This window comes from Bufo bufo, chromosome 8 (genome assembly GCF_905171765.1).
Source record: "Bufo bufo chromosome 8, aBufBuf1.1, whole genome shotgun sequence".
Classification (NCBI taxonomy): Eukaryota; Metazoa; Chordata; class Amphibia; order Anura; family Bufonidae; genus Bufo; species Bufo bufo.
The window spans coordinates 212,661,738-212,682,084 of NC_053396.1; the positions used below are offsets into that span (position 1 = coordinate 212,661,738).

Genomic DNA, 20,347 nt, shown 5'->3' on the forward strand with positions numbered 1-20,347 from the left:
TGAACAGATCAAAACACTGACAGAATCCATGGATGGCAGGCTTTTGAGTGTCCTTGCAAAGAAAGGTGGCTATATTGGTCACTGATTTGTTTTTGTTTTGTTTTTGAATGTCAGAAATGCATATTTGTGAATGTTGAGATGTTATATTGGTTTCACTGGTAAAAATAAATAATTGAAATGGGTATATATTTGTTTTTTGTTAAGTTGCCTAATAATTATGCACAGTAATAGTCACCTGCACACACAGATATCCCCCTAAAATAGCTAAAACTAAAAACAAACTAAAAACTACTTCCAAAAATATTCAGCTTTGATATTAATGAGTTTTTTGGGTTCATTGAGAACATGGTTGTTGTTCAATAATAAAATTAATCCTCAAAAATACAACTTGCCTAATAATTCTGCACTCCCTGTACAGTATGGGATTATGTTGTCCGTACGGCCTCATGCATTTCTGTCCCACCTAGCATCTACTCCCTGCTTTTTCACTATCCGATTTATGCTACGTAGTACCCCAGATTCCACTCATTAATAAGAAGCATCCAGAGGTTTCATGTCCAAGCTTCTTTTAGTTGCATTGGTTCATTCATTTTTCAACAATGTGCGCCTCTCACAGTATGTCCACACATGCCGTAAATGCTGTGGATTTGCCACTGGGAAACTGCATGTGGCAGATCTGCAGTATTTTACAACACCAGCAAAGGGCATTACATTTTAAGAGATTTTATCGCCACAATGCGGGACAAATCTGCAGCAGGAGTTGTGGCGCACTTTGTGGTCACTAATCTAAGTGTAAGTTTCTGTGTACACTCCTCAAAGGGGTTTTGTGAGAATCTTAACTGGTGACCTATCCTCTGGATAGATCATCAGTATCTGATCGGTGGAGACACCCACCGATGATCAGCTGGTATGGCAGCGCTCCTGTGAGCTCCGCGGCTTTCTCTCTGCCTTTCCTAGGCCTAGGAGCAGTTCAGCCGCTATAGAGTGTACGGCGCTGTGCTTGGTGAGCTGAGAGAAGGCAGTGACGCTCACAAGAGCGCTGGTGTCTTCTCAAACAGCTGATTGGTGGGGGTCCCGGGTTTCGGACCTCCACCGATCAGATACTGATGACCTATCCGGAGAATAGGTCATCAGTTAAGATTCTAACAAAACCCCTTTGAGTAGTGTATACAGAAACTTACACTTAGATTTGTGACCACAAAGTGCGCCACAACTCCTGCTGCAGAGGATAGATCATCAGTGTAAAACTCCCAGAAAACCCTTTAAACAGTAAAATTCCGACATGCAAATTGAGGAAGTAGCAGGTATCATTAAGATCTGCAAATGGCCAAATTTTCAAGCACCTAGCTCCAATCTATGGCACGTAGGAGGGGCATAAAAGCCAAATTAAAGGCGTAATTTTTTTTTAGCCCCATGAAACCTCAAATATCGCATTAAGTCGGTGGGATGATTGTGCGATGCCTCTTCGTCGACATGATAGTTATCACCACTTGTCACAAAATCATTGAAGTGAGAGACCTTGGTTTATCGCTCCGGCAGATTGCTAGGCACCTAGGCCGAGATCTCAGCACTGTTCAGTGTTGAGTGTCCTGGTGGTTGGGAGAACTGGAGTGACAGCAAGAAGTGCAAAGAGGCAACCTCTGCACGGATGGAGGTGGGTAGTGATCCATTCTGCACTGCAAGTGAAATTGGACATCACATCCCAAGCCTAGGGTGGCAAACAGTGTCTACACAAACCATCAGAAGGTGTTGGCATGACACTGTTCCACAAGCCAGATATCCAGCTACAGGTATTCCATTGACCTCACAGCTCTAAGAGGCTATCATGGTGCACAGCAAGACGGCAGTGGAGGTTGGAATGGAGGTTTGTCTTCTTCTGCGACGAGTCCAGCTTTTGTCTCAGATGCAACGATAGCCAGAGATCGGTCTGGAGACCACGTGAGCAACGCCATGAAGAGGACTTTACACGTCATACTGGTTCTACCCCTGATATTATGGCGTGGGGTGGCATAATGTACAGTACCCAGACACCGCTAGAGCACTAACAACTCGGCTTTAGATTGATTTGGTCAACGAACAAACGGTAAATCCATTTCTCCAAAGTGTCCCTCAGGCCGTTTTTGAATAGGACAATACCAGGCTGCATGTTGATCGTGTCACCTGCTTCCATGGCCTGCAGCATCTCCAGACTTGTCTCCCATCGAGCACATCATTGGTTAGCAATTGCAAAGGGAGCTGCCAGCAGCGGATCTTGATGATCTGTGTGCCCAAGTGCATTTTTCGCGGCAAAACATTCCTCAGACAATCATTAATAACCTCAATAGCTTGCCAAGTGCATGCATTTCTGCACATGGTGATCATACCCTATACTGAACAAATCGAGATGTTTTAAATATTTTTTTTTTTCCATTTTTTTTTTATCATTTACACATAATTACCGTGTCTAATGGTCCTGTGATTTCCATAATTCCACGACTTTTTCTTCTTGGTGCCGCAATTTCAATATTGAGGAGTGTATTGTGGCATCTTATTTAAAAAAAATTTAATCTTTCTCTTTAATTTCCACCTAAGTGCCATCCTCTGAAAAGCGGAGGCCTCCTGGCTTCATGTCTTTGATGTCATCTGTCTGACCTTCTTCTCTCAAGTCTCAGTGTAGATTGTAAGCTCTCAGGATCGGAGCCTTTTTTACTCTTTGTTTCATGAGGAGCAGCATCTGTTCACCGGGAACTGCTGCATCAAACACCGGCCCTTTATAAATTCTGTATGATAATGATAATAGGTCGGAGTCTCCCGGGCATTGTGGTGCAGCTCTACAGCTCTCACAGTCATCGCGCTGCAGGAGGCGTCAGTACGAGGCGCTGTATCTGAATGTCTTCCTATGTATCCTGTCATATATATTCATTACTGTTTCTGCAGTGCTCAGACCTGTGCTCCACAATCCTTTGATTCTGCATTAAAGAGAAGCATCTGGGTGGAGTGTAGAAAACGACCAGAGGAAAATCAGGTAATATCCTGCTGGATGTGTGAACTTGAATATCGAGGAGGGTGGGCATCACATTCTTCCTGCATCAGTATTTCTCACCCTACTCCTTCCACTATTCTTTGAGGACCTGACGTGTCTATTTCACTAAATACTTAGATTTGCTGTGAAAAAACAATTCTGGAGCATTTTCTCTTATAACTGTGTTGTGTCATTCCTCTGTTATTCCTCCTAGAAATGTATAAATAAATTGACAGCTGGGTGTTACCAGTTAGGGGGTGTCCCTGCGCAGTTTGACCCTGCCCAATCAGTGCTGATCAGACTGTGCAGGGATGCACCCCTCGGACAATGGAGGAATAACATACAAACAGCAAAAGGCAGAGTTGTGAGAAAGGATCTTGAGAAACTGATTTTCTTTCGATGGGGAATACAAGTATTTACTAGACCCCCATACAAGCTGCAGGTGAGCCATGCGACCTAAAATGTGTGATGCAATGTTTTCTGCACGTTTCCAATGAAAGCAAATGTTGTATAACTGATGCACCAATATCTACTATTCAGCTCTACAGTCGAGTCCCATTATTCTGAGCACTTCCTACTTTCTGTGTCGGCAGCGTGTAGCTCATGAAGGAAGTCACGTGTGCTGAGCGTGCTTGGTGGGTATATAAGGGGGGATAGGCTGTCTGCACACATATCCCTCGGTGGGTATATAAGGTGTGTGATAGGCTGTCTGCACACATATCCCTCGTGGGTATATAAGGTGTGATAGGCTGTCTGCACACATCTCCCTCGGTGGGTATATAAGGTGTGTGATAGGCTGTCTGCACACATATCCCTTGGTACGTACAGTACAGACCAAAAGTTTGGACACACCTTCTCATTCAAAGAGTTTTCTTTATTTTCATGACTATGAAGGCATCAAAACTATGAATTAACACATGTGGAATTATATACATAACAAACAGTTTGAAACAACTGAAAATATGTCATATTCAAGTTTTTTTAAAGTAGCCACCTTTTGCTTTGATAACTGCTTTGCACACTCTTGGCATTCTCTTGATGAGCTTCAAGAGGTAGTCCCCTGAAATGGTCTTCCAACAGTCTTGAAGGAGTTCCCAGAGATGCTTAGCACTTGTTGGCTCTTTTGCCTTCACTCTGCGGTCCAGCTCACCCCAGACCATCTCGATTGGGTTCAGGTCCGGTGACTGTAGAGACCAGGTCATCTGGCGCAGCACCCCATCACTCTCCTTCATGGTCAAATAGCCCTTACTTTCAAAGTTTTCCCAATTTTTCGGCTTTTTTCTTGCCATAATACAAATTCTAACAGTCTATTCAGTAGGACTATCAGCTGTGTATCCACCTGACTTCTCCTCAACGCCACTGATGGTCCCAACCCCATTTATAAGGCAAGAAATCCCACTTATTAAACCTGACAGGGCACACCTGTGAAGTGAAAACCATTTCAGGGGACAACCTCTTAAAGCTCATCAAGAGAATGCCAAGAGTGTGCAAAGAAGTAATCAAAGCAAAAGGTGGCTACTTTGAAGAACCTAGAATATGACATATTTTCAGTTGTTTCACACTTGTTTGTTATGTATATAATTCCACATGTGTTAATTCATAGTTTTGATGCCTTCAGTGTGAACCTACAATTTTCAGTCATGAAAATAAAGAAAACTCTTTGAATGAGAAGGTGTGTCCAAACTTTTGGTCTGTACTGTATATAAGGTGTGATAGGCTGTCTGCACACATATCCCTCGGTAGGTATATAAGGTGTGGTAGGCTCTCTGCACACATATCCCTTGGTGGGTATATAAGGTGTGTGATAGGCTCTCTGCACACATATCCCTCGGTAGGTATATAAGGTGTGTGATAGGCTCTCTGCACACATATCCCTCGGTAGGTATATAAGGTGTGGTAGGCTCTCTGCACACATATCCCTCGGGTATATAAGGTGTGATAGGCTGTCTGCACACATATCCCTCGGTGGGTATATAAGGTGTGTGATAGGCTGTCTGCACACATATCTCTCGTGGGTATATAAGATGTGTGATAGGCTGTCTTCACACATATCCCTCAGGTATATAAGGTGTGTGATAGGCTGTCTGCACACATATCCCTCGGTGGGTATATAAGGTGTGTGATAGGCTATCTTCACACATATCCCTCGGTGGGTATATAAGGTGTGTGATAGGCTGTCTGCACACATATCCCTCGGTGGGTATATAAGGTGTCATAGGCTCTCTGCACACATATCCCTCGGTGGGTATATAAGGTGTGTGATAGGCTGTCTGAACACATATCCCTCGGTGGGTATATAAGGTGTGTGATAGGCTATCTTCACACATATCCCTCGGGTATATAAGGTGTGTGATAGGCTGTCTGCACACATATCCCTCGGTGGGTATATAAGGTCTCATAGGCTCTCTGCACAAATATCCCTCTGTGGGTATATAAGATGTGTAATAGGCTGTCTGCACACATATCCCTCGGGTATATAAGGTGTGTGATAGGCTGTCTGCACACATATCCCTCGGTGGGTATATAAGGTGTGTGATAGGCTGTCTGCACACATATACCTCTGTGGGTATATAAGGTGTGTGATAGGCTGTCTGCACACATATCCCTCAGGTATATAGGATGTGATAGGCTGTCTGCACACATATCCCTCGGTGGGTATATAAGGTGTCATAGGCTCTCTGCACACATATCCCTCGGTGGGTATATAAGGTGTGTAATAGGCTGTCTGCACACATATCCCTCGGGTATATAAGGTGTGTGATAGGCTGTCTGCACACATATCCCTCGGTGGGTATATAAGGTCTCATAGGCTCTCTGCACACATATCCCTCTGTGGGTATATAAGATGTGTAATAGGCTGTCTGCACACATATCCCTCGGTGGGTATATAAGGAGTGATAGGCTGTCTGCACACATATCCCTCTGTGGGTATATAAGGTGTGATAGGCTGTCTGCACACATATCCCTCGGTGGGTATATAAGGTGTGATAGGCTGTCTGCACACATATTCCTCTGTGGGTATATAAGGTGTGTGATAGTCTGTCTGCACACATATTCCTAGGTGGGTATATAAGGTGTGATAGGCTGTCTGCACACATATCCCTCTGTGGGTATATAAGGTGTGATAGGCTGTCTGCACACATATCCCTCGGTGGGTATATAAGGTGTGATAGGCTGTCTGCACACATATCCCTCAGTGGGTATATAAGGGGTGTAATAGGCTGTCTGCACACATATTCCTCGGTGGGTATATATGATGTGATAGGCTGTCTGCACACATATTGCTAGGTGGGTATATAAGGTGTAATAGGCTGTCTGCACACATATTCCTCGTGGGTATATGAGGTGTGATAGGCTGTCTGCACACATATCCCTCGGTAGGTATATAAGGCGTGTGATAGGCTATCTTCACACATATCCCTTGGTATGTATATAAGGTGTGTGATAGGCTGTCTACACACATATCCCTTGGTGGGTATATAAGGTGTGATAGGCTGTCTGCACATATATGCCTTGGTGGGTATATAAGGTGTGTGATAGGCTGTCTGCACACATATCCCTCGGTGGGTATTTAAGGTGTGTGATAGGCTGTCTGCACACATATCCCTTGGTACGTATATAAGGTGTGTGATAGGCTGTCTGCACACATATCCCTCGGTGGGTATATAAGGTGTGTGATAGGCTGTCTGCACACATATCCCTTGGTACGTATATAAGGTGTGTGATAGGCTGTCTGCACACATATCCCTCGGTGGGTATATAAGGTGTGTGATAGGCTGTCTGCACACATATCCCTTGGTACGTATATAAGGTGTGTGATAGGCTGTCTGCACACATATCCCTCGGTGGGTATATAAGGCATGTGATAGGCTCTCTGCACACATATCCCTTGGTGCTGTCATGGGTAAAAGGGGTTGCAGGAAGGGATGATTATCGGCTTTCAGGCCAAGGGTGGCAGTGTTTCTGAAGCTGCGCAGTTTGTGTTATCTTTTTTTTTTTCTGTTCATATAATTGTTTGTGCAATTATTCATTTTCCCCACTCACATGTTTCCATTGCCTCTTTACACTATTGGATGGGTTGTCTGAAAAAGACGATTTTTAGGTCGGCATAAAAGATGCTTCAATAACATTAAGCGAATTATCGTTCGTTGTTCCATTACTGGACAGTTTCCCAATGGGCAGTGACTGGTAACAATCATTCGGAAGATTAGGGCCTAATGTAAATAGGCCTTTAAGGCTAAATGCACACGGTAGGTAATCTGCAGTGAAAAATACATCACCAGCTAAGAAGATGAGAATTTTAATTTGGTTCCATAGTAAAACTTAGAATGGGGTTATATTAAAGGCACCATACACTTTACCACTAACCGCACCTTATGTTTGGGTGGAAATGGGTACCCTTAGGGTATGTTCATATATGCGGCAGTGGATCCGACAGCCAGGATTTATGCAGCAACAGGTTACCGGAACGTACCCTTAGTTGCTATGACTGTTACCATATTAGTTGTGCCCATGGCGGTGTGCATGCATCCTGACTCTAAAACTTTATATCAAACTACTTGCAAATCTGTCATTTTCTCCTGATTACTCAACATTTCTGTGTCCCAAAAAAAGCAACCATGTGTTTTGTAATATTCTCTGAGTTTTGTAGAAATAAAATTAATCTAAAAAAAAATAAATCACGTCCCTGGGTGGGCTTGAACCACCAACCTTTCGGTTAACAGCCGAACGCGCTAACCGATTGCGCCACAGAGACCTGGTGTGATATAGTCAGTATAATAAGAGACCATTACCACTCAGTATAGTAGGGCAGCGGTAATCACTGACACAGTTCAGTCTATGATGGTGTTAAAGGGGTTGTCTGATTTTTTTATTTGCAAAGTGCAGGAACCTGTATAAAGCGAAGAAAAACATTACACCCTTAGAATGTCCCAGCGGTCCTGGTCTCCGCCGGTTCTGCAGTGATAACACCACGTTCATTGTTCAGGTGACCACTGCAGCCAATCACTGGCCTCAGCAGTTATTTCCTGTTCATACAGGGACCCTGCACATTGGCAATTAAAAAAAATTCTCAGATAAGCCCTTTCACTGAGACAAGTTTCCTTCATATAGTGCTCTATAGTTCCAGTTGAGAACCAGAAAAAGTACCTCTTAGAACCAGCAGTTAGGACCGCAGGAAAGTGCGTCATGTGACCTTGTTTGGCTCTCACGAATGGCTGAGAGGGTCTTATGTAGCAAGTTAACAAGCCCCCGGATCTGCACTTTGGGAGGCTGTTTGTTGATTGCAGTTGAATCCTCGAGTCTGTACCTTGCATGGCAGGGGTCGGCAGCCTTCGACACTCCGGCTGTTCTGAAGCTACAACTCACAGCATGCTCCATTAGCTTCTATGGGAGTTCCAACAACAGCTGAGCAAGTGTGCATGCTGGGAGTTGTAGTTTCGCAACAGCTTGAGTGCCGAAGGTTGCTGATCCCTGTTGTATGGTATAGTTTAATAAATGCAAGGAGCTTGGTCCAGGGGTCTGGTTCTGCTTCAGCATCTAAGACCCACTTTCCCCCCCAAAAGATGGTAGGAAAATGGCAGTGCGTCTTATAAAGCGAATACTAATGAACGCTCCCACTGTGTCCTGACTGCGTATAGTGTCCGGACGTAGGTGTGTGTTGTCAGGTCACAGTGCGGCATAGTGCCTGGAAGGAGACCAGGGAGCGGTGAATACAGGAGGGAAGTTCATTTATTTATTTTATATCTGATCTGAGGTCTGATGAGGATTGGGGGAATCTGATCTGAGATCTGATAAAGATTGGGGGGGGGGGGTATGATTGGGTGGTCTGAAAGTTTGGGGGTCTGAGGATTAGGGGGATCTGATCTGAAGACTGATGAAGATTGCGGGTCTGATCTGAGATCTGAAAAATGCGTCTTATAAAGTGAAAAAATATGGTCTATATTAAAAGGGTTTTCCAACCCCCAAGGTAAAAATCAACTAAGGCCCTAAATGCATTTAGCATAAAAAAAAGCCACTGACCTGATCATTGGCGCTCCATTGCCCGGACCAGAAGTATGTTGTGCCATATGCTGTCATGTGTGCGGATGCAGCCATTTACTGGCCTCAGCTGCAACGTACCGCCAAATAGCTTGTGACCACTGAGGCCAGTAAATGGCTGCAGCAGTGCATTTGATGATGAATGTGACATCATCACAGCTCGCCAAACGGTGGCCTTCGCAGTGACGTGTGCTGGAACGGCATGTGACATCTCAGGCTCATTGGTCACATGTCATTACTGCACATCGCCGCTGAGGCCATTGATTGGCCACCTGCAGTGACTTGCATGTAGCAGGGACTTTGTAGACTCCGACAGAGTGCGTAGTGTTTTATTTCTTTATTTACAGCCTATGCCTATCCACCCCTGAAATGTTTTCAATCTTAGACAACTTTGTTTTGCATTTTTTTGTTTTATGTACATTTTCTTCTCTGATAGCGCCCCCTGCTGTTTCACCTGGTTCGCTTTCTCCTGAATTCAGCGGTGGACTGGCGTACTCAGTAGCTCACCTGCTTTCTTTCTCCTCTCAGTGCCGATGTAGTGATCCCATAGTGAAGCAGGTAAAGCTGCCCGGGCACCTTTCATATAGAAATAGATGTCTATATCTCTCTCTAGACAGCGGAGAAGGAATTTGGTGGAGGAGGACACCGCATAGCATAGTGCTATGAGCGCGTGTGCCCAGCAGACCGCAATCAGTGGGTCCGCAATATATGGGCACTGGCCGTGTGGACTCCATATCATGGATGTGGACCCATTGACTTGAATGGGTCCGCAAACCTCAAGATACGGAGCAGTGCGGAGCGGGAACGGAAGCGCTACGAAGCGCTTCCATGGTATTTTGGCTCGGGCCTCCGCACTCTAAAAAATAGAACGTGTCCTCTATTTTTTTGCGGTGCGGACCATCTCTTGATGAGCGTGGAGTTAGTGGGTCCGCATCTGCAAACATATATTAAGGTGGGAGAATCGTTCTAATGCTCATCAGGATTTTTTGAACCGCTGATGGCTTGAAATATCGTGGTGTGTGGATGCCCCTTAAAATGTCCCTCCAATGTTGGCCTCGTGTTCAGATTGGGGGGTGGGGGACGCCAGCTGCACACTGGGTGGTGCAGTTCTTGAGGCAACCTAGGACACCAAGCAAGTATTGTGGACAGTAAAGATGGCCATACTACTTGTAGATAACTGTCGGTCAAATACTCCTTTATCCTGATCCCCCTCACACACGCATGCTCGGCCAAGTGTGCATGTGTTGTCATCAGGGATGCCAGATATCTCCGACAGTGGCTTATCTTCTTCGAGAACAGCATTTGGTATGTTGAAATACAGTACGCCCCTCCTTAAAATTGGCAAGTTTAGACGACATTCGTCTGATATGAGATACCAGTCTGCTGTAATATAAGCTTCAGGTGGGCTTTGCTGTGCTACATGGTCCTTGTTGTGGCCCTCTCCACTGGTGGGCCAGTGTGTCCCTGAATCAATCAGTAACCATATTCCCACCCCCTTTAAAAAAAAATTAAAAAATAAAAATAGCTGGGGAATGTTGTGTCGGCTTTGCCCTCCAGCGCAGACTGTACCTTTAAATCCTGCAGACGGCTTCTCTCGTTACGATTCAGAGCTGTCGTACAGAGAAGGGGGCGAGGTGAAGCACGGGTATAACGAAGTGCACCGCCTTTTTATAAGTGGCCTGTGGTGGTACGCATAGCGACATCGCACCCCGATTCTTTCCGTAGCTTTACATATAACAGTCTCCTGAATCCACCAGCTGGTTGTACCCACTGCTGCCGCCATGTCTTCTGCTGAAATCACCGATATTAAATATCTGATGGATATTCCCGTAAAAGACAAAGGGGGTCATTTATCAAAGATCGGCTTTTTATAGCCCCTGCACTGCTGGAGGCAGCGCCTAATTTATGGCGAGGAGCGGGCCGTCGCAAAACTGGGTCTTGCAACTTTTTCTTTTTTACTTCCAAAACTGGCGTAGGTTTCTTAAAGGGGTTGTCTGAGTTATATAAAAACTTGGGCAACCCCTTTAAATGTCCCAAAAGAACAAATGGACACTCGAGCACTGCACTCCGTTCCTCTCACTGCTGACATCATTTTCTTGGCTGCAGCAGCAGCAGCGACGTTCCGTGCACAAGTCACCACTGCAGCCAATCGTTGGCCTCAACCGTGCGCGGGATGTCTCTGCTGAGGCCAGTGATTGGCTGCAGCAGTGACTTGTGCATGGAACGTCATCGCTGCAGCCAGAAAAACAAAGAGTAGCGGTGCAGAGTATCCATTCATTATTTTAGGCCATTACATAACTTGGACAACCCCTTTAATAATAATAATATATGGTAAACTTGCGCTGCACCGTAGACCGGCATAGATCACAGTGAGAGTCACCCCCAACATAGATCGCTATATGTCGTGCTGCCTAGAACCCCGGAGGGGGCACAGCGCCTGGAACTGTAAGGGTGTGGCAAAAATCGGAGAGGTCACAAGAAGGCGACTCTATTGCCTCAATACCCACATAGAGAGATCACCAAACTGATGTAATGGCGACCGTATTTGTGGTGACCCAGCAAATCTTCCTAGCCAATGTGCAATTCAGGACTCTAGAAAAGCTGGATGACAGGAGCTGAAATGATGATTCATCCAGCTTTTCCACAAGAGGATGGCTCCAGGGTTTCCATTACTGGGGTCGATGGCACCCACTGAGCTGCTCCCTGGTGTTGGGGGGACCCTGTTCCTCCCCAGACTGCGAGGCTTCCTGTTTGCTTCCCTTCCCCTCCTCCAGGCATGTCTCTGCCTCGATCACACGCAGCCCTGTCCTCACGAGTGTGAGCTCCGCTCATAACATCAGCACATCCGCCTCCTGACAGACGCCGAGGACGGCGATCATCTGCTTGGCTGCTTCAAGATTAGGCACCAAATGATCATCTGGGAGATAAATATAGATAAAATGTGCGCAGATTCCCCCCGTTAAAGAGCCTTTTCCCCCCAAAAAAAATCCTGAACGCACCGCTGAACATAAGGCTTTGAGTTTCCCTATTGTGCTGAGTTGCTGTAAATTACATTCAGCCGTTTCCTACTCGTATGTGTTTCTGGGAAAGCTGGGTGACGGTCATTATGGCGGCCCTTACTGCTCCCGTAATGGATATCACTCAGCTCCGCCAACTGTGCAGAAAGACTTTCCCTACTTTCTATACTGGGAAAACTGGGTGACAACCTGTGTGACGCCCGTACTTGTTGTCACCCAGCTTTGCTAGAAACAGATAGATGGATCCAAGTCAAATCTACCTAATTACAGACTACATGTCCCCTGCCGTACAGCTGTACCTACCTGCTCCCTGCCAGATGGTGTCACGTGTGCTGCTGCAGCCGATTGGCCTCAGTGGTATGTCACTGCTGGGTCATGTACCGCCAGGGGGCATATCACTGCAGAGGCTTCTGCCGCGCCCATGACCCATCTTTCCATAAAGTTTTCAGGCGGGGACTGGAAGTCCGGTAAAGCCAGTCTGGGAGCCCAAACAGAGCGGCAGGTAGCGGTTACGTGAAGCTCTCCTCACTGGTTGGAAGCAATTTGAAAAAATAAATAAATCGTGGAAACCCCTTTAAGGTGGCTCTTAAAGGTGTTGTCCCCATTAAGACAATTTACTCTCTATGCACAGAATTGGGGATAATTGTCTGATTGGCGGGGTCTGACCACTGGGACTCCTGCTGATCACAAGAACATGTGAGCATGCATGTGTGTGCTGGAGATAGCGGAGTATATGCGCCCGGCTGAATGGAGAGGTCATGCCCATGCATGCCCCGGCCCCCGTTCTCATAATTGTCAGGGGCCCCAGTAGTCGGAACCCTGCGGATCAGACGCTTATCCCCTAACCTCTTTACGATCAGATCACAGCTAGTCCTCCCGAGTCCCTGGTAACACATGCATGCTCGGCTGAATGGAGAGGTCATGTAAATGCATGCCCCGGCCCCCATTCTCATAATTGACAAGGGCCCCAGTAGTCGGAATCCTGCGGATCAGACGCTTATCCCCTAACCTCTTTACGATCAGATCACAGCTAGTCCTCCCGAGTCCCTGGTAACACATGCATGCTCGGCTGAATGGAGAGGTCATGTAAATGCATGCCCCGGCCCCCTTCTCATAATTGTCAGGGGCCCCAGTAGTCGGAACCCTGCTGATCAGACGCTTATCCCCTAACCTCCTTACGATCAGATCACAGCTAGTTCTCCCGAGTCCTTGGTAACACATGCATGCTCGGCTGAATGGAGAGGTCATGCACATGCATGCCCCGGCCCCCGTTCTCATAATTGTCAGGGGCCCCAGTAATCGGAACCCTGCTGATCAGACGCTTATCCTCTAACCTCCTTACGATCAGATCACAGCTAGTTCTCCCGAGTCCTTGGTAACACATGCATGCTCGGCTGAATGGAGAGGTCATGTAAATGCATGCCCCGGCCCCCTTCTCATAATTGTCAGGGGCCCCAGTAGTCGGAACCCTGCTGATCAGACGCTTATCCCCTAACCTCCTTACGATCAGATCACAGCTAGTTCTCCCGAGTCCTTGGTAACACATGCATGCTCGGCTGAATGGTGAGGTCATGCACATGCATGCCCCGGCCCCCGTTCTCATCATTGTCAGGGGCCCTAGTAGCCGGAACCCTGCTGATCAGACGCTTATCCCCTAACCTCCTTAGGATCAGATCACAGCTAGTCCTCCCGAGTCTCTGGTAACACATGCATGCTCGGCTGAACGTACATGTGTTATCAATGGGGAGAGAGGAATGAGCTGCCAGATACACCCCAATACACAGAAGGGGGTCAGCCAGTCCTGCCCGAATCGTCGCGTTCAGTCAGCTTTCATCTAATGTGTACGGGCCCCTTTAGGAATGAACAGAGCTGAGCCATTCAGGACTCCAGGGTGACGGTCTCTTTTGGAGCCGCGGGTTGTCCCCTTAACCGTGAATATATGCTAATGAGCACAAGGAGTGGCGTCTCCCCTTACCTCTGTGCACCCTCACAGGCAATAGCGCGAGGTGCTATTTGCCAACCTTCGATCCCCTCCCCCGACTTCCCATGGAGAAGCGTGTCACAGGCTGTTTTTTCCGACCTTCTGTTCAGCAATTTGGGGGCTTGTTCAGTCTAAGCAATGATGCCCACCTGTAAAATGCACTAAATACATGGTGCACAGAAGGTATAAGGTTGCACTTGACACGTCAGTCACCGGCATTAATGTAGCTCACAGGGTACTAAAGTGTTAAAGACTGCGTAGTTGGCCCCACAGCAAGCCTCATCCTCCCAATAACAGGAAGCGATCCGGCCGCTCGGTCCAAGGGGTCACCCTTATGGTGGGAATTAGCTTTATGGGGTTTTTTGTAACCAGGTGACGAGAGATGTAATCTTGGTTTCTTTCTCGGCTCCTCCGCCGAGTCAGCTGGAGAGGAAAGAGTTAAAAGGCCAGTCTAATGACGACGACGAGTCGGCGCGGAGGGCTGTGTTCCCGGCTTGCTCGAGTTTTTCATTGCAAGCTTGCGGTTTTAACACTTTGGTTTCCAGATCACTCAGCTTAGTGGGAAGTGTCGTTGTGTCGGTCACAATAATTTCAAGGGCAGGATCTTTTTTCAAGGTTAGGAAACTGCAGTTCTCTCTTCCGCAGGGAGAATTCCTTTAATATGGCAACTGTAGGAGCGAACGATCAGATATTCTGGATGTTTGGATGATGATGAAAAAAATCCCTTAAATCTTACGGTTGATTACCCTCACCTGAGTAACAACATAGGGGATCCGCAGGGTTTTCCGATGACCTCCATGCTCGATCCATCAGCTTCCTGTGACATGGGGGAAGATATTGGGGGTCATTTACAATGACCGGCTTTTTACGCTGGTCTTTGGTTCCCCTTTTTTGCTGCTGGAGAAGGCGCCTAAGGCTACTTCTGTCCGCGATCGGGACGCAACCAAACGGAACGGAATGCATTTTGGTGACTCCGTTTCGTTCAGTTGAGTGGGGACAAAACGGAAGCGTTTTCTTCCGCTATTCTGTGACGGATCTCAATAGCGGAATTGAAAAAACGCTAATGTGAAAGTAGCCTTATTTATGACGAGGCATGCACCTAAAAGCACTATAAATTAGGCGCACCTCCGACAGTCCAGTCCCCATCTGGAGTAGCTTGTCGCTACCTGTTTCCAGGTGTAAATGGTGGTCCAGTGATGGGCCAACACTCGCCCCCACCACTCCCAAGTGGCGAGCATGGCACAGAGATTCCCGTGGGACAAAATATTGTCGCACCGGCGTTTAAAAAGTTGCAAAAAAGGCTGACCCTTTATGCGCCAAGAACAGGCGTAGCACTGTTCGTAAATTACCCCCATCCTGCCATCACCCCTGATTTTTGGGGTTTTGAGTTGTGCTATAACTCCTCTTTTGTTCTTGCAGGAGATAAGTCGCCGCCAGAGGTGTCCGACCGTGACTTATTCCTCTCTCCATGAATACACATGCATGCTCGGCCAAACCTAGTGTGCATGTGTGTAAGGGATTCATAGGGAGGTATATGTCAACCATAACGGGTAGTAAAATAATGGCTGCATCTGCAAATGTGCCACCCCTATCGACACTTTGAGGGGCGGTTTAGCGGTTGAGGTGCACGTCTTTGCCCCAGATTCAAAGAGCGTGTCACGTGAGAGATTCCCTTTAAGGACGGAGATTCTGATAATGACTAAAACAGCGGAACGTTTGTCTCATCGGGACTAAATCTTTATGTCTGTGCCGGGGATTAATCCACGAACTCATCATTTTATCCCTGAGGGTGGGTTACTGTTACACCGTAGGAGGGGAAAGCTCCATTTAAAGTGTCCTGTTTGGCGCTGACGCGCTTCACAGCCATCTGCCACTGTACGAGGTGAGGTGTGTACCATACATCGTCGTATGTAGACCAGGCACACGGAACAGACGGTGACAGATAACAGATAGATGCCTGCCCCTTCTTGGGAGGTGACATTGCTGCAAGTCCCAGCGCCTCCTTCTCTTCTCAGCTGCTCTTCCTTCCCTCTCTGCGGCCTGGGGCAGCTCTCAGGATCTGCTGGGAGGAGGCTGCCCAGCGCTGAGCCCACGGCGCAGGGGGGAAAGGGAGGAGGAGGGCGAGGGAGGGGGGGGGGGGAGTCCCTGGTGAGCGGTGCAGGTCTTTGGCAGAGGGAGTCTGAGCTGTGAAGTCAATGGCTAAGAGAGGCAGGAGAATGGTGCAAGTGACAGGCAGTGTGCCAGTCTCCGTGCAAGGGGAGCGCACGTTCTTGTGCGAGGACGCAGACGGGAAAGAGAGAACAGGAGGCATGGGGCAAATAAAAACTGAGGCTCCGTACCTGGCAAGATCTACCTACTGGGACACAGGCCCCTTAGTGGTATGGCCGTGCCTCGTATTGACCGATGCCATGAGCCAAGTCTATGGTTGAAGCAGAACTCAGCACCCGTTCTATGCCAGGTGCAGGTCCCACCTCTGCGATCCTCTCGTATTGGAATATTGATCCTGTCAGTCCCGGCTGGTGATTCAGGCCAGCCTCTCTCCCCCATTAAAGACCATGGAGATGTGGCCGTGCTTCCCAGATCCCATGAATGATTATGATGGGAATACACCTTTTTAAATCAATTCAATTAGTAGCTGTGTCAGAGAAAACCGGGCGACGACCAGCATCTATTACTGCGTCATCATTTGGCCTCATGCACACGACCGTATTTTGTATCCGTGTTCCATCCACATTTTTTTTACGGATTGCACGCGGGCTCATTCATTTTTTTTGCATACGCAAATTATAGAACATGTCCTATTCTTAGAATAGTCATTTCTAGTACATGAAGTGAGAAAAATGTGGATTGCACATGGACGGTGTCCGTATTCTGTGGATCCTTGGTTTGCGGACCTTAATATGGACACGGTCATGTGCACGAGGCTTTAAAGGGATTGTACAGGACCAGCACCTCACCTGTCTTCTGCTGACCTGAGCTGCAATACCAGAAACGGTCCATGGACAGGTGTGGTGTCGTCACTGTAAGGCCTCTTTCACACGAAGGATACGGATTGTGTCAGGATGCGTTGTTCACTGAAGCCCCATTCATTTCTATGGGGCCGGGGCTGCGTGAAAGACCCATAGGAATGAATGGGTCAGGATACAGTGCGGGGGGCAATGTGTTCATTTCACGCATTGCACCCGCGTGGAAACCTCGCTTGTGTGAAAGGGGCCTAAGAAATTTTTGTACAGCCCCTTTAATTCAGCTTTCTTAAATCTACCCAATGAAGCATAAGATTCTTCTGCACGGTTTCTGCATTGGTGCATATATCGCTGAACACCCTGGCGTTATCTATAATGGCAGCCATATTGGTTGTCTGGTCGACACGAGGACATATGTCTGCTGTGGGGGTTCAGAGAGTGATGAAAAGTCTACCAGAACTTATTCTTAAAGGGATCTTACCAAACTAGCGCTGCAGCCACTTTCCTGGTGGGCTGATGGCCAGGGGGCCACCCGAGCCCTCCTCATGGCCACCAGCTTGATACGTAATGATTTCATGCTTTCAGTAATAATGCTAGGAGCATCAGGTACTTATTCTGCTGTATCGCCATCGTCAGGACGGGGGCAGCGGTATTTTGTGCTGCACTGTGTGGTATTTAGTTCTGCTGGGGCGGTATTTTGTGCTGCACTATGATATTGCTGTTCCCATCTACTTTTGTTGCCCAGCCTTCTGTCAGTTTGGTCCAGCCTACAGAATGGGGCCCCCTTTAAGTTTTTTCCAGGGCCACTTTAAGTTCCTAGTCCTCCCCTGGTTGCAGCCCCTGCATTCTTAGGCCAGCCATACACATTGGGGGTCATTTACAAAGACTGGCTTTTTATACTGGCCTTTGTCCTCCAGTGTATGTGCACTCTGGGCGGGATAATGTGCACATGTTCCCAATAAGGGGAGGAAGTCGCTGCCAGACACTTTCATGTTGAAATCCAACTCTTTCATCCTTATTTTCCCCTACATCTAAAGGTGGATTTAGATGAACCAATAATTGTCCAGATTATTGGGAATGACCGTTCCTGATAATCTGACCATCGAAATGTGCCGCCGATCACCTGATGAATGAGCAAAACGGTCGTTCGTCGGGTGATCCTGTCGTTTGTGCAGGCCCCACCAATCGTCGATTATGGGCAGCAGATTGTGTAGTCTAAACAGCGATCTGCTGCCGGAAACAATGATTCTGTATGGGTTATCGCAATCCCTCGTCCTCATACTGTGAAGGAGATCGCTGCATGTAAACGTGTCTCCTCCACAGAGAGAGCAGCCGACTGTTGAGAAGGAACGCTTCCTTCCCGACAATCGGCCGCCTAAACCTGCCTTAAGATGGCAGGCCCTCGGAAATGGTCAGTCAGTCCGCTGAAATAGGCGGGTTCAGACGCCATAAATCGGATGTGTACGGCCAATTTTGGCATCATAGGGGGTCCCAGTAGTGTAACCCTTACCAGTTTTTGAATATCCTAGCAATAAGCTATCACTTCCTGTGAAGGGGAAACCCTTCAAAGTGTGTGTCCACTTCCGACAATTTTTTAATAAAAAAATAGACAAGGACCGCCATAGAGCAAATGTAGTTTGTGGGCGAACCTGGCATTGTTTCCCTACTGCGCCTCCAGAGGAGAAGCAAAGCATTGCATGCTGTTTATTAATATCAATTGGCTGTCTGTATAAAGTACTGATATGCCAGGTCCTCCATATAGTGAGGGAGATGCTCTTTCTAGCCACTCTCTGGTCTGGCTAAAAGATGAGGGTCCCCTTCCCCCCTCATTAATGTGAAATTCCCTAAAAGGGTATTTGGTATTGTGTTACCTAGACTAGACACCCCTTTCCCTACTGAAGTCGAAAACCACTGGTAAATAAGTCGCTGATTCTTAATGCTGCCCTCAGTGAGGTCAGCATAAAGTTGATGACAGGTTCCCTTTAATGCTGCCCTCAGTGAGGTCACCATAAAGTTGATGACAGGTTCCCTTTAATGCTGCCCTTAGTGAGGTCACCATAAAGTTGATGACAGGTTCCCTTTAATGCTGCCCTCAGTGAGGTCACCATAAAGTTGATGACAGGTTCCCTTTAATGCTGCCCTCAGTGAGGTCACCATAAAGTTGATGACAGGTTCCCTTTAAAGTATTCAACCTCTTCTTAGATGTTCATGGGAAAGCTGGGTGACAACCAACATGGCTTCCCCAGACTTCTGCAACAGCAATCAGTCTTGTAGTAGAGCAGTTGGGGAGGTGGTATGCATTACTAAGCATATTTGTCCCGAAAAGCTGTGTGATCATTACTGGTAGCTGTAATTAGAAGCCATATTGGCTTTTACCCTGGAGCGTAATGGTGGCCATAATGGTTGCCATCCAGCTTTCTCAGAAATAGATGTTACGGCTGGTAGAATTAGAACAACTTGACAGAAGAGGACGACTCAAGGACTGTTTACTGGGGGGAGGGGGCTCTTTGACTACGTTCAGCGTTAGCACCATTGTCATTACAGTATTACTGCTGCTTGCTGTGAGAGGCGTCGTGTTTGACTGCCGGATCATGAAGTTACGGGATCCGTCATGTTGGCGCTCTTTGTAAAGGGAAGGGTGGGCTGTGCATAAGGGGGCAGCGTGCGTGCTGGATGCTAATTGTAGTTGTAAGGCTCCGAGCATGACAGGTGCTGCTTGCAATGTGGAAGGCCAGGCACATGGGGTGGTGCTCGCAGGGGCCGTGTGTGTCACCCACTTGCGAGTCTGCCATGAGTGAATTGTGGGTAGTATTTACAACTTGCCGTCAGAGTGGGCTGTGTTGACAGTTAGAGGACAGCCCTGAAAACCTACTGCATGCAGGGAAATGTCTGGGCTGGAAGCAGGTAGTGCGTACAAATGACATGATGTGGAACGTATCGTGCACAGGAACCAGCTGCAAGAGCTGCGCTCATAGTGGTGATCACTCAGCATTCCCAGGCGCCTCGGTGGAGATTGTGCTGGTATTGGAAAGGGGTAAATCTATGTATAACTAGGCAGACATGTAGTTCAGTGATCTGGGGAAGACAAGATATCAACATAGGGGTCCCTCCTTAAAGTACCCCAACAGTCCACCGTGTTCTCCAACATGTCTGATTCTGGAAAAGCTGGGAGACTAATAAGTGTACTATATTAGAGCATATCCTAATGTGAGTAGTTATATCGCAATATGGGACAGTAATATAGTGCTGCATTACATGGTAGCGTTACTATTTAGGAAAGCTGGGTGCCATATGAAAAACACGTATCACCTACACACAGGATCGGTAATAAATGTATGATCGCTGG

The 20,347-nt window shown here is 47.3% G+C and overlaps 1 protein-coding gene and 1 non-coding gene across 4 annotated transcripts in view; one reads left to right on the forward strand and one right to left on the reverse strand.

Moving 5' to 3' along the window:
- The window catches only part of BCORL1 (BCL6 corepressor like 1), a 143,706-nt gene that overhangs the window by 32,679 nt on the left and 90,680 nt on the right, over positions 1-20,347 (forward strand). For 2 of the 3 annotated variants that reach the window (XM_040442218.1, XM_040442223.1), the window contains exon 5: positions 2,917-3,004. The exons of the other annotated variant lie outside the window; for it this stretch is intronic. The gene's annotated coding sequence lies outside the window, so the exon portion shown is untranslated. The remainder of the gene's footprint in view (positions 1-2,916; positions 3,005-20,347) is intronic. 3 annotated transcript variants of the gene reach the window in all.
- TRNAN-GUU lies at positions 7,684-7,757 on the reverse strand. Its single transcript has one exon. It is a non-coding gene; the product is annotated as a tRNA-Asn (tRNA).